The 13,583-nt window shown below is 42.5% G+C and overlaps 1 protein-coding gene across 7 annotated transcripts in view; it reads right to left on the bottom strand.

Moving 5' to 3' along the window:
* Nucleotides 1–13,583, bottom strand: part of PTPRM (protein tyrosine phosphatase receptor type M) — a 754,490-nt gene that overhangs the window by 231,860 nt on the left and 509,047 nt on the right. The window lies entirely within an intron of this gene.

Genomic DNA, 13,583 nt, shown 5'->3' with positions numbered 1-13,583 from the left:
AATGTGCAATGTGCATCTCTCATACACATTAATCAGAGCTCCTCAAAGATGGGAAGACCTGCTCAACAGTAAATACCAATTTTTTTTTCTTTCTTCTCACGGTAGCAAACGTAACTTGAAAGCATTGTGTGCTTTCCCAGCTCCGTAGGGGGTCATGGCGACTTGCTGCTCGCTTTGCCCGTGCCTACCTGGACTACGTATCCTTGGTGAACTTTATATAATATATCAGGATGTCTCAAAAACGTATATGACTGCGCCTTTGACTTCTAACAGGTGGAACAGCTCTCAGAGCTTTCTGAGAATCTGCTTCCCAGGTTATAATCCTCAGTTTGGCTCGAATAAAATTCCCTTTTTTCTTCTTAACTTGATAGTTAATTAAGTTTTCATCAACAAGTACATTCACATTGTGGGCAACCGTCACCACCATCCATTTCTAGAACTTTTTCATCTTCCTAAACTGAAACACTGGCACCCATTACACACTATCCTCATTCTTTCCTCTCCCCAGTTCCTGCTCACCATTAGTTTACTTGTGTATCTATGAATTTGACGACCCTAGGTACCTCACAGAGGTAGAATCATATAATACTTGTGATTTTCTGTCTGGCTTAGTTCACTTGGCATAATGGCCTCAAGGTTTATCCATGCTGTAGCAGGTGCCAGACGGTCCTTCCTTTTTTAAGGCCGAATACTATTCCATTGTATGGACGCACCAGATTTTGTTTGTCCATTCATCTGTTGATGGACATTTGGATTGTTTCCACCTTTTGGTTATTGTGAATAATGCTGCTATGAATGAGGGTGTATAAACATCTGTTCAAGTCCCTGCTTTCAATTCTTTGTGGTATATATGTAGAAAGACATTTTTGTCAATAAAAACAGGAAGGCTGCATCTCTGGGTCCCGGTTCAGTATGCTGCTCCTTTCATGCATATTTAAAAAGGGATTGCATGTGGCCAGAGAAATAAATTTCACAAGCTGTGTTTTGCCAAATCACGAAATTAACTTGGGAGAGACTTGTGGGCTAATCCATTCTCTTCCAGGGAGTCCCTCAAGCTATCATAATCAACAATAATTTAGAATCCAAAAATCTACTTTAATTTGTCTTTCTATAACCAACTCAGTTTCTCTCTTAGCTTATGGATCTCTCATTATGGTTATTTCCTTTTCCTTAGCTTAACAAGATTTGTTATTTGTTCAGAGCTCCAGCTTAATTGTTGTAGGTTCTTCACATACTATCATTAAAATTAGCAGTGTCACAGTGAAAGGGAAATGATTGCCGAGTGCCCTAAGTTTAAACTAAAAAACGCTGAGGCTAATGCACTAGTCAGGATAGTAATTAAAAGATATTTTAAGAATCCAAAATTTTATAAGTCATAGAACACATGGTATTAAAATAATTGTTGGTGATGCCCTCTGATGCTCTGTGTTAGGAAAAGGACCTGAACATCAGTGAAGAGTGTTGCGCGGTACGTCATCAGGTCTATAATTTTGACCTTTGAAACTGTGAACTTGTTAACAAAGCTCATTAATCAACCACATTCTTCCTAGAGTCGGTTTCTCTGTTCATATAGTGAATCATCATTCTAACTCTGCGACTTACAACTTCAGTTAAATTTTGTTGTCATTGTTGTTCTTTATATCAGTGTAGATCTTAAAAGTAAAAATGTATGCAGAATGGGAATGAACCATTTATTTCTGTTGCTTTCCTTCGTTAAAATACTGTCAGCAGCTCTGTGCTTGGAAGGCTTCCCTGGAGACTTAACACTACCAACCTGGGTATCAGCCGTGGATGGCAGGGGCTCAGGATGGGGTGACAGACAGAGCCTGGACCTCACGCTGACACAATGATGGGCATGTCACCACGTGAGGGGCGTTCAATAAACCAGACTTGATCTAGAGTTATGCAAGGTTTACAGAATCAGGCTGGCACCCCAAAGTTCCAGGTTAAAAAAATAGCCATTTTAGAACTTAGGGAGGAGTTTCTGGGTGAGTCAGAGGCTGTTTGGAGATCCAAATGGATGGGCCATTTAAGTCCAGGCACCAGCACAGCAATTAGGGCAGTAGGAAATTAAATTGCTCTGGGAGTGAAGGCCGTAGAGCTCAGGCATTGAGGAATTTCCTGCCAGGGAATGCAAGTGGGTGTTCCTGGCCCCAGAGCGAGTGTGGCACAGCCGTGGAGTGGCTCTGAGGCTCCTGGGGGCTCCTTGGAAAGTGCTAGATGCCCGCTGAGCAGAGGGGGCGGGGCTGCGGCATCAGGTCTCTGGATGTGCTGTGAAGGCTCCAGGATTCGCTGCAGCCAAAGGCAGCAGAAGAGTCTCATAACTGCAGTCTGATGTCAAGACCAAGTGGGGTCTTGGATTGGACACTGGCGCAGCTCCAAAACTTCAGGGCACCAGAGATTATTTAAATTTGGATTCTCCTTCTTAAAGACAGGCCGTAAAGATGGATGTGTATTGGGGTGGGAGGTAAAGGGTATACAGGGAAATACACTACCGTTTTATTCTCAGATGATGGCAGATACATAAGTCCTACTGCTTCTCAAACTCAGCATAACAAAATCAACAGCCATGGTGCTAGCAGGGAGCCTGTTCTCACAGGATCCCCAGGTTTCCTGGCTCTCTTACCTCGGCTGGGCTATGCAGCGGGAGAACCCATAGCCCCCCGGGCTCTGACTTGGTCAGCTGGGCACAGTCCATCAGGAGGCTGCCTTAGGAAGGAGGGCCTGGTTTCCCTCCCGAGACCCCATCCACCATGATAAGCATGGTCAGAGGTGAAACCGAACAGGACCCTCGGCACAAAAGCCTTTCTGTGTCCCCTATTTCTTGATTATAGGAAATAGGCTTTATTCAGCCCCCATGACCTTCCTTGAGTTCCAAGGGGCAGTTCAAACAGCTGCTAATCAGGGAAGGGAGGGGATGCAGCGACAAGGGAGGAGCAGTCAGGATACAATAGTGCAGCCTTGGGGCAGGGTCCTGGTTCCAGCAGGGGAAACACAACATCTCTGAGCTCTTTTGCAGATACTGAAACCCCCACCAGGTGGGAGAAGTTAACGGTGTACTGTCCACAAGCACTAGACCCCAGACCGGTTGGAACCAGAAGGTTGATGATGCTCACTCCTATCTCCCCACTAACCAATCAGGAGCATGTCCACGAGCTGACCATACCCTCTTTGAACCATTACTATAAAACTCCTCACTACCCCCTCCAAGCTGGGACACACAGTTCTGAGGGTACTAGCCTGCTGTGGCCCCCTTTGCCTGGCAAGGCAATAAAGCTTTTCTTTTCTACTTCAACCAAAACTCTGTCTCCAAGATTTAATTCGGTGTTGGGTACAGAGGCCGGATTCCACTTCAGGGGCAGCCTAGGGCTCTCTCATGCTAGGGAAACTGTTTCGAAAGACCAGGAAGATGATTAGAATAGAAATAGAATTTAATAAATTTAATGTTAATCTTCTGAGTGAAAGCGCTCTAACAGATGTTACAATCTGAGGCTCCTCTAGCGACACAGAAGTCAACAGCGATTCTGAGCGCGGAAAGATGGGATGGGCTCTTGTCATGAACCGGAGGCACACGATCCAAACCACCTGTCGGCATCACGGACAACACAAACGAAGCTTAAATTTCGTGTATTTCCAAGTAGGAGCCATTTATTCATCATTTTGAGGGCATCTCAGGCACTGAAGACGTGGGTAAGGAAAGAGTCTATTGTCTTTTTCTGGCATAAGCATCATCTATAGTCAGAAACGTGTAAGGGAATTCTAAAATGGGGTTATTTTCATGTCTCCTGCTTGGCTTATCTTAAAATAGAGTTAGGAATCACCAACTGGCAACTGGATGCCCATTTTATCTGGCCAACAAAGCATTAAAAAATGGTTAGTTGCCAGTGTTAAAAAAATTTAGAATATTTAACAAAAGAAATCAAGATTTCTCACTTCCCCAGGGGTGGGAGGGGACAGTAATATCTGTGACATAGTGGCACACCTAACGGGCCTGAGCATCCAAGCCTTCTCCAGACACGCTCTTCACCAGGCCCCCCCGGGTCAGCCCTCCTGGGCCTCCTTGTAGGCAGTTCTGATTGAGACCTTAATCTAGACCTCCTGTGACTTTAAGACCAGAACTCTGAGTCAACCCTACCTGGATAAATTATAAAAGAAAAACCTTGACAATTGTAACTATGAAACTATACAGCTGACAGATGTATACAACTAAGCCATTCTCCGTGCAGAGACCCTCATGCATGTCCAGTGTCCCCTAAGGGGACAATACCACTCCCAGATGACAGCCACCGAGTGAAGAATTTCAGTTAATGCTATGTCCCACTTTGTTCCCACCGTCTTAATGTATTTCTGGGATTTTCCTCCTTCCCTTTTAGTAAAGGTAAGAACCATTCCTAGGAATTATGCAGCAATTTGCTTTGCAGAGAAGCCAATTCTTCCACAACTGACTTCTGACTCCAAACCCACAACCCAGGCTTTTAGATAAATCAGGGAAAAGGATGAAGGACATTTTGATAGCTCCGGATAACTCTACACTTACATTAAGCTGTTCAGGAAATGGCTTTTTCCTGATTTTGTTTCTATTAATGTTTTCCTTCTGACAGAAGGCCAGTGAGCCAATGTTTACCATAAATTCTCATCAAGCACACTTGGAGGAACAATGCTGTGCACGGATGCAGTGGGAGCGCTACTAGCAGCTGAAGGGCTGGAGATGAGAAGACCTACGTGAATTACCAAGACGTAAGCCTGAGCATTTCCATTGTGAACCCACTGAAATGAAGACCTGAAAAACTGGATATTTTAATTTATTTAGGGCAGATGCTCATTGTATAGAGAAAACTTCATCCTGAGGCTCTTATTCTTTTTTTGAATATAATAATTTCTATCTCGATTGATGTTGCTTGTGAAAAATATGCAAGGCAGTACACTATTATAAAAAATGTTTCAAAGGTGGTTTGGAAATAAGTGATAATTTAAGTAAATGATAGATATGAGCCCATTTTTCTTTTAATTAAGCCAGATCTGAATATATTTATTTAAATATATTTAAATATATTCCTATTCATTTAAATGATTTTAATATAGCAAATAAAAAACTTAAATAATTGTTATTCAGACCTTTAAAAATCATACTATTCAAAAGAGGGAATCTGTCCACCAGAAAACCTACAGTACAGAAAAATTAATAAAGCATCTTATATTATAAAACTTATATATCCCTAATAATAAAAAGCCACAGCGATTCAAAGTCCAGGGTGGTACTGAAGGGCTTGCATGAAAGGAGTGCTTTTTGTCTTTAAATACTAAATATACTCCATGTCTACTAGGCGCAAAGACTGTGCTGGGGTGTCAGAGATAATTCGAAAGGATCACATCACAGCCTGTAACATGTTAGAATCTAACAGAAGAGGCAGATGGTACCCGAATAATTCAGGAGGCTGAATGCATGGAAGGTGCAGCCTGAGCGCTGTGATGAGGTGAGTCAGGGAAGAAACACATCCCAGGTCCACCCTGGAATTCTGCTATCGGGTTACTGGTGCTCCAAGTCATCTCAGGAACATAATTAACTTTAGAAAGCTGTGTTCATGCCTGCGTGTGCAGGAGAGAGAAAATCGGCCATTTGTAGATAGGATAACCTGCGCTACATTTTTGCCAATTTTTGGTTTTGTGTTCTTTTTACAAACAAATAGAAGGATGTTGGATTTAATAAATGAGTCAATTTTTACTTGTTGCTGTAAAACCCATAAAAATAGCTTTACTTTAGTTCCACCACAGCAGGGCCAAGAGGAAAACAGTATACGTGAAAGTAAGAACAAAAACTCCTTCCAGTGAAGCATTATGCCCTTTGAAAGGCACAGTCTGTGAGGACACTGGGCAAAAACATGCCTTTCCTATCAGTCAATATATTATTTAACACGGCATCACATCTTACAATGCTGAGCTATGCCCAAAAAAAAAGAAAAGAAAAGAAAATAGCATTCCTCTACTAACACAGTAGCTCCTCTTTCTCTACTTTGAAAATTAATTTTATGTAACTTTCTATAAATGAACCTAAGTTAAAGATTCCAGATATAACTCCTTTCCTTGTTAAAAAGAAATTTAGATTTATGTTAGAAGAAGAGGGACCATGAATTTTGCCCAAAGAAGTCAGGTAAGATATTGGCCTACTTTTTTTTTTTTTTTTAATATATATATTTTCTATAGTCTAAGTATTTTTCATTACTGTTTTACTCATTAATACAAAACTAGAAAGAGTGAGAATGTTAAGTTTGAATTCTCGGATTCACTGACCAAGACGACAGGTTTAAACAATCATCCTACGTAAAACATCCTCGGTTTTCATGCTCTGGGTGTTTCCTACCCTACAAACTAGAACGTGAGGTCATGTCAACATGAATGAGACAGACACCCTCTACAACATGAAGAGCCTGCCTGGGACAGAGCTGGGGACATCAGCACAGCATCTCGGGACAGCAACCACGGAGAACCATCAATCTCAGTGGTAGATATGTAACCCCCTCTGAGCCCCATATAGGTACCGTTAGACTTGAACTTCAGAGGGATGATACAGTGAAAGAACATGTTTTAATAAGCTGTGCTAACGGATACAGGATACAAACGAGCTGTACTGGAAAGTTACAGGTCATTCCAATAGGAATCAGTAGGACAGCTGTGCCCTGAGATGGCTGGAGAGAGTCCAGCTCAGTGTGTGCAGGCTCAGGTCTGGTCACATGGCAAGAGGGTCCACACCTCTTGAGAGGTGCTAGAGCAGGCTCGGGGAGTCCCTATAGATGCAGGATGCTCTTAAGGACCTGGGAAAGACTGATGCTGTCCTCTGTTCTGACCTGGGAGGCAGACCACGGCCCCAGCCCGGGTCTGGGTCTGACAGGTTCGGGTACCCAAAGAATCTGCACTGAGTGCCAAGGTCATGCTTACTCAGATGAACTTGGGGCTTAGCGGGAAGTCTGCGAGGGAGGTGGTATTGGTGCCCCAGCACTTGGCTTCCTTCTGTGTAGGGAGTAAAACCCTCAGATGGAGCAGGGGCCTCTGCACAAGGAATACCGCTGGGCCAGTTTGGCCCAAGAGCGTTTCCTTCGCGCTTTCAGCTCTAGCATCTCTACCCAGGCCTGGCTTCAGGCTGCGGGGACTGTGAGCTGTCCTCCGGGCGGCTGTGCTCCCAGCTACCTTCACAACTAAGACCCATGCTCTCCAGGTGGACTCCGCACGGAGAGTCGGACCCCCTCCAAAGGAGGATCAGCTCCTGGTCCCACCTGGCCTCTGAGGGTGGAAACAAATCCTTTAAGGTGGGCAATGGACCTGAGACTAGCCTCAGCTACGGCTCCCAGGCAAAGCAGCATAGCATGTGTACTGACAGTTAATATTCATTGGGGCCAGCACTGTAATGGTCGTCACTCATTTCCTTCTCCTAACACTCATGGGAAAGTCCTATTATGATGCCTTCGGGGCATTTTACTGGGGAAGCTGGGGGACAGAAAGCCAGCCACGTGACAGGGTCACACAGCTCAGCAGAGCCTGTGTCAGCCTCTGTCTCCAGGGGCCGCTGCCCACTCCACAGCCCCCTGAATCTAGGGTTTGTCTCTGAGGAGGAAGGAGAGAAGCTCGCTTGCTGAAGGCTTAACCATAAAACTCAACAAAGTTCGCTCACTCACTAAACCAGACGAGGACACAGCATCCTCGCTGCTGCGAATTATCAGAAGTAAACCACCGGCTCCAAGAATGCCATGGAACACATGTATTCGAAAGGATTTACAAAACGCTTCTGTAAAGGAGGAAGAGGAAAAAGCTTTCTTTTAGCTATTCTCCAATGATAGCTCAAAAAGGAGATTAAAACAGGCTGGCAGTCTGAAATATCTGTAGACTTCCAGCAAGGGTAAACAGCAACAAGCCGACGACTATTTGGTGTTTCCAGCTACTGGTTAGCAAGAGCAGCTGAGGCTTACAGAGTGAGAGGCACCTCTGAGCTTTACTGCTGTGACCAGTGGGGTGGTAACGCTCAGACACTCCTGGATTGACCCCAGGCTCTGCCGCGTATACCCACGGGACCTTGAACAGCTTTCTGAACTTCTGGGCTATCATTTATCAAGCACCAGCTATGTCCATACTTGATTTTCATACTTCCCCCGCACACATTATCATCATCATCATTATCGTCACGTTTCACATTTGCAGACTGAGTTCAGAGAGGTTAAGTGACTTCCCTAAATCTATGCTGCCACCAGGTAGGAGCTGGGGTGTGAACACAGGTCTGTGAGATTCTAAAGCCTGTTGGCTGTCCTTATCATTCTCTGACCCCCTCCTCCTATAAACTAAAAAAACTGGTGCCTATGTTCCCCACCTTCCTTTTAAAATCTTCTTTATAAAGAGAGCCCAAAGAGCCCCGAATAGAACATAGTTAAATAAACCATTAGATTGAGTCCAGAAATAGTCAGAATATGGGAGCTATTAGAGTAACCATATGAAGTCCAGGTTAGAAGAGCCCTTAAAAAGGTCAATTTAATTTACCGCTGAACAAGGAGCCCACTCAGTTATCACCTAAGAAACTGAAGGACACTAGCTGATTGATTGATTAGGAGGGCGTTTCTGGACCTATTTGTGAACACATGTATCCTGTTTCACATATGCCAAAAGCATGTGCTCGAGGAGAAAAGTCTCAGCTACTGAGTATTATTTACACAGCTACATATCAAGTACACATATTCTAAATAACCAAAAAGACATGTCTAGAGGTGACTTTCTCAATGCACTTTCAGAAAATGTGATTTTGAAATAGGACTTCGAATAAAGCATCCAGACTTAAGGCATTTTTCACATGTAACTCACACTTAACTGCAGTGGAAAAAATCTTCCCATGTCAAGTGTCAACAGCTCTAGTGGGGGAACTATAGTTAATGTCGACTTACCTGCACTCACATGCTATAGGCGTCTCTTTGAAAAGAGGGCTTTCATCAGACTTTTTCCCTTATCTTTTCTGTTTCATGTTTCCAGATACTCTTCCTATGTTACTGAACTTTTTTATCTTGGTAGTTCCAGTGTTTTTAAAATATAACAGAAAGGTGCTAAATGTTTAATGATATAGGCTGCTTTTGCAAAATGTACATCTGTTAAAATGCTTTATGGGAAGGAGATAGAGGTATGGTGCTGGAGGATGGAAGTAGTCACATTTACCTATAACAGGTGTTCATGAAGTAGAGTAACTAACATTTGCTATTTTCAGCAAGAATGTGTATCTCTTTAGTGATTTCCATTTAGTCACAACTTCTGTAATTTCTATTTACCACAATGACCGAGACAGAAGTATTACTGTAATTGATACAAATGTTCTCAAATTTCTAAAAGATCTATAGCAATTTTAGAAACAACAGTAAATATAATTAATCAGGGTAAAATAGATGGTGCTGGTATACTAAATTCTGTCAAACATGTTATTGAGATAAATTATTCCTTACGAAAAATGTTGAAAATGCAGGCATTTTCATTTATACAAATAAATTTAATTATACAGGGATGAAAATGATAAAAACTAAGTATCTGCTTCTCAACTTATTTTATATTAATTTTGAGAGTGTGTTGTCATGTGACTCTGCATGAAACTTATTTCATAGCTATTCATCTCAACACCCTTTCTTAACATTTGCTGTGTCAAAACACTGCACCCTCAGAAGAACACATACTTCTGGGAAGGGGAAAGTAAAAAGAAATTGCTTTCTTAAAGAATAAAATAAAAATACACGGAAAGGTTTTGTAAAAGGTTTTAAGGAAAAGCAGGTTTTGTATTGTATTAGTCTCGGCAAGGCTTGAATGTATTAATATTCACAAACAGGTAACAACTAGTCTAATTTGTGATAGGTTTGTAAAATATTATAGCCAAATAAGACTGAAGGTCATCTCAGTTTTCAGTCATTATGGCCTAGGTGTGAAAGGATTCCATGAGTTAGTATGAGTTGAACAGATTTTACAGGTTCTATTCCAGCAATTAATTTTTAGAGAAGGCTGAGCCTTCAGACACCCACATGATCTTAGTTAAGCTAATAACTGGCAATGTCTCCCAGTGAAATTTGCTGTCCCTCCTCCTAAGAGCTCAGGCCCACGTGGCCTGGCATGCTGACCCACCCAGACGGTCACTACTGACTTTTCCTCAGCAAGACAGACTTCCAATTGTATTTCCAGAAGTACTGATGCATTTGCTTCACCCACACTTTCTCCTGGGCCCAGGATGGCCTTATGACCAATGGCATGTGCTCGCATTGGCGACCCAGAGTCTGGCCCGGGTAGGAGTGGGCCTGCAAGTTTGATTAGCACAGGCTCGAACAAGCAAACACGACTAGCACTACACTGAAAGTCAGCTCTTTCCTGCCCACCCTCCTTCTCTCATTACATCTCCCCACTGAGTGCCTCCTGTGTGACAATGGGAAACGCGTGGCTAAAAGATGAACCCCTCACCGGCCAACACACGGAGACCTGAATCTGCTGCACAAAGCAAGCTTTGGAGAAGCAACTGTGTATGTTTACAGCGTGAGATAGAGTAAGGAGCCCCCACTGCACTTGCAGGACAGCAACTGCATAGTCGTGTCACCATTGGCTGCCGCGTAACAGAAAACCGGAGAGTTTTGGGGGGACTTCAGAGATCGGGGAGTGAAATTTGCTCAACTTAAAGATGAAGGAACTAAGGCTCAGAGAAAGTCAGAATCACAAAATTAGTTAAAACACAGGTCTAGGAATTCCAAATCTAAACTCCCTGTTGCTAACCAAACACTGTAGCTTGTTATGTATCAATAACTCTCCAGCCACTTATTCATGATTACTATCATATTTTAATGGTTCTGTTTAAAAATACAACTTTTAAAATTTAGACTCAAATTTTGGGAGAAAACCCTGAACAATTAGAAGTTTTTGGAATTTCTATTAAACAGGACAGTTTGGACCACATGACTGTTCAGGTCAAAATCTTGTAAGTTTTGTACTAAGAGGCATAGTATATTGGAAAATTTGCCTTACAAGGGAGCATATTCTATATTTCAGAAAAAGCAAATACACAAGTGGCACATGCTGTGAAAATAACCCTTTTAAGGTTACTATCTAGTAAATAATCATGTAAATTTGATATGAGTTATTGGAATTTAGTCTAAAGTTGTATCAAGGCCACATGTTACCATGGGCAGTTTCTTCAAATGCATAATTTATAACACAACCTCCATGACTGCCTGAGAGTCCAAGGTGGAATAATGAGTTAATCCTGCAGAAACAGACCCTTGGAGGATGAATTAATATTTAGTTAAGGTCACGAGGGCAACTGGATTTGTAGTTTCAGGCTATTCCTCACAGAGAACTTGCCAGATGACACAAAAATCCAACACATTCCCACAGCTAAAAATCAACTCTCCAAAATGTTTAGTTTGAATATCCAGGCGTACAAGGGCCTAGTGCTGCTTACAATTTATACTGGATCATATTAAAAAAAAAAAAGTACCAACCACTGGTACTACAGCTAAGCTTTCTACATAAACAACGAGGTGGGGAGAGAAAAAGCACATCCAGGAAAAAGTGTATGAGAGATGACGGAGAAGAAGGAAGAAAAAAGACAGAGATGTGAAGGGAGAAAGAAATAAAGAGACTGACAGCTAGAGAAGCAGAGAAGGGTAAAGAAAAGAAAGCTAGAGAGATGAGAAATGAAAAAGGAGGAGGAAGCTCCCAGCTATAAGATAAACAAGTCCTGGGGATGGGATGTACAGCTCAGGGACTACAGTTAATATCACTATACTAGTAACACTATGTATACACCACACTATAGCGCTGTGTATTTGAAAGTTGCTAAGAGAGTAGATCGTGAAAGTTCTCAACACAAGAAAAAAGATTTTAAAAATGGAGAGAAATTAAACGATGTGTGAGCAAAGAGAAAGGAAGAGAGGATGGATGACAAGTGGGGAGGAGTAGCTGAAATGATGGGGACCCATTAGTCACACATGAGCTGGGACAGAGCAGCTGGTTGTCCTAAGGCGTAACTAGACCAGTTACCAGAAAACGAAGGAAGAAGCAAGGAAAGATGTATATGTATGTATACACATTTGGATATTAACTCCCCCCTTAAATATTGCTGTGACCCAAGGGTTGACCTTCATCCCTGACCTCCTTCTGACTCGACAGTAGCTCTAAGTGCCCTCGTCCCAGCCCCAGCTTCAGCCGGACATATGTGGATGGATGACTCTGACTGTGGAAAGTACTCTTCCTGGCCCACACCAGCATATCTGACTGCTCAGTGGTCATGTCTACTCCACGTTACAGGAAGAGTGAACTTAAAAAAGTGCAGAGCTGAGCTCCCCGTCTTCACGCCCCACATGCCCCACCTCCTACACATTCCACATCTGGGGAGTGACGATACCCCCACGAACCGCCACGGCAGCAAGGAGGTTCTTTCTATTTTGCGTCATCTCCCTCAGGTCGGCCTGCAAACGGCTACTACAACGTAGCTCCTTATGTTTCTGAAGTTGCTGGTCTTCCTAACTCCAGCCTTCTTCTCTCCTTGCTGGCCTCAACCCTAACATCAGAGTGATCTTTCTGCGAGCAAAAGCACGTCACATTACTACCTGCTTAAATGCCACCAGTGGATTTTACGACCAGGTCCAGCGCCTTAGATGACCAGACAAGACCTCCAAGACCTGGTTTTGCTGACCCCTCTGTCCTCACCTCCTATCCTCCGTAACCTTACTCACACTCCATCATTTTAAAAAATCTTTTCTTTAACTTGAAGTCTAGTTGATGTACAATGCTGTGTTAGTTTCAGGTGTACAGCACAGTGATTCGATTATACATGTATATACATATCCTTTCTCATATTCTTTTCCATTATGGTTTATCACAGGATATTGAATACAGTTCCCTGTGCTACACATAGGACCCTGTTGTTTATAATTGTTCTTAAACTACATAAAAAAGGGACAATCTGTCTTTTCACTTCTTGCTGTCTATATTTTATGTTGATCATTTCTATATAAACTGAACATTGTATTATTAAGCAAGTTTTCACTCATTTCCACAAGACAAAAGACACTGCCTATTTTTCACGTATTAGAGGTGAAGATTGTTTATTATAGCCATATCTGTTTTTCTCCTCCTCTGACCACCCCTGGCCAAACAGGGCAACCTTATAACATCCAACATGCTACCATTCTTGTCCTTATGTGTCCATGCCCTGCGTTGCTGTCCAGCTGCTTTCTGAGAGTCCCTTTCTCATGGGATATTAACATGGTGCCCGCACATAACATGGGCCCAGTAAATTCTGTCATCGCCATAATCTTCAATATAATGAGAAGGAAAAGTCTTTTTTCTCATATCCTCAAGACCTAGTCTGTTGCTAGTAAATACTAAACATTTCCTGGTGAATAAATGATTTTACTCATTCTGCCAAGTTTTATGTACCAACCAACTTGTGGGAAGACACATGATCCTTATGTTGACCCAGCATGAGAAACTGCATATTTACACAAAATCACAACCACGTACCCTAAATTTTGTTCCATAACCTTGAATGCTTTATGATGCAAAATAGGAACAACCAGAGCCACAGATGT

Source organism: Pseudorca crassidens, chromosome 12 (assembly GCF_039906515.1).
Source record: "Pseudorca crassidens isolate mPseCra1 chromosome 12, mPseCra1.hap1, whole genome shotgun sequence".
NCBI lineage: Eukaryota > Metazoa > Chordata > Mammalia > Artiodactyla > Delphinidae > Pseudorca > Pseudorca crassidens.
This window is presented reverse-complemented; position numbering and strand designations above follow the sequence as displayed.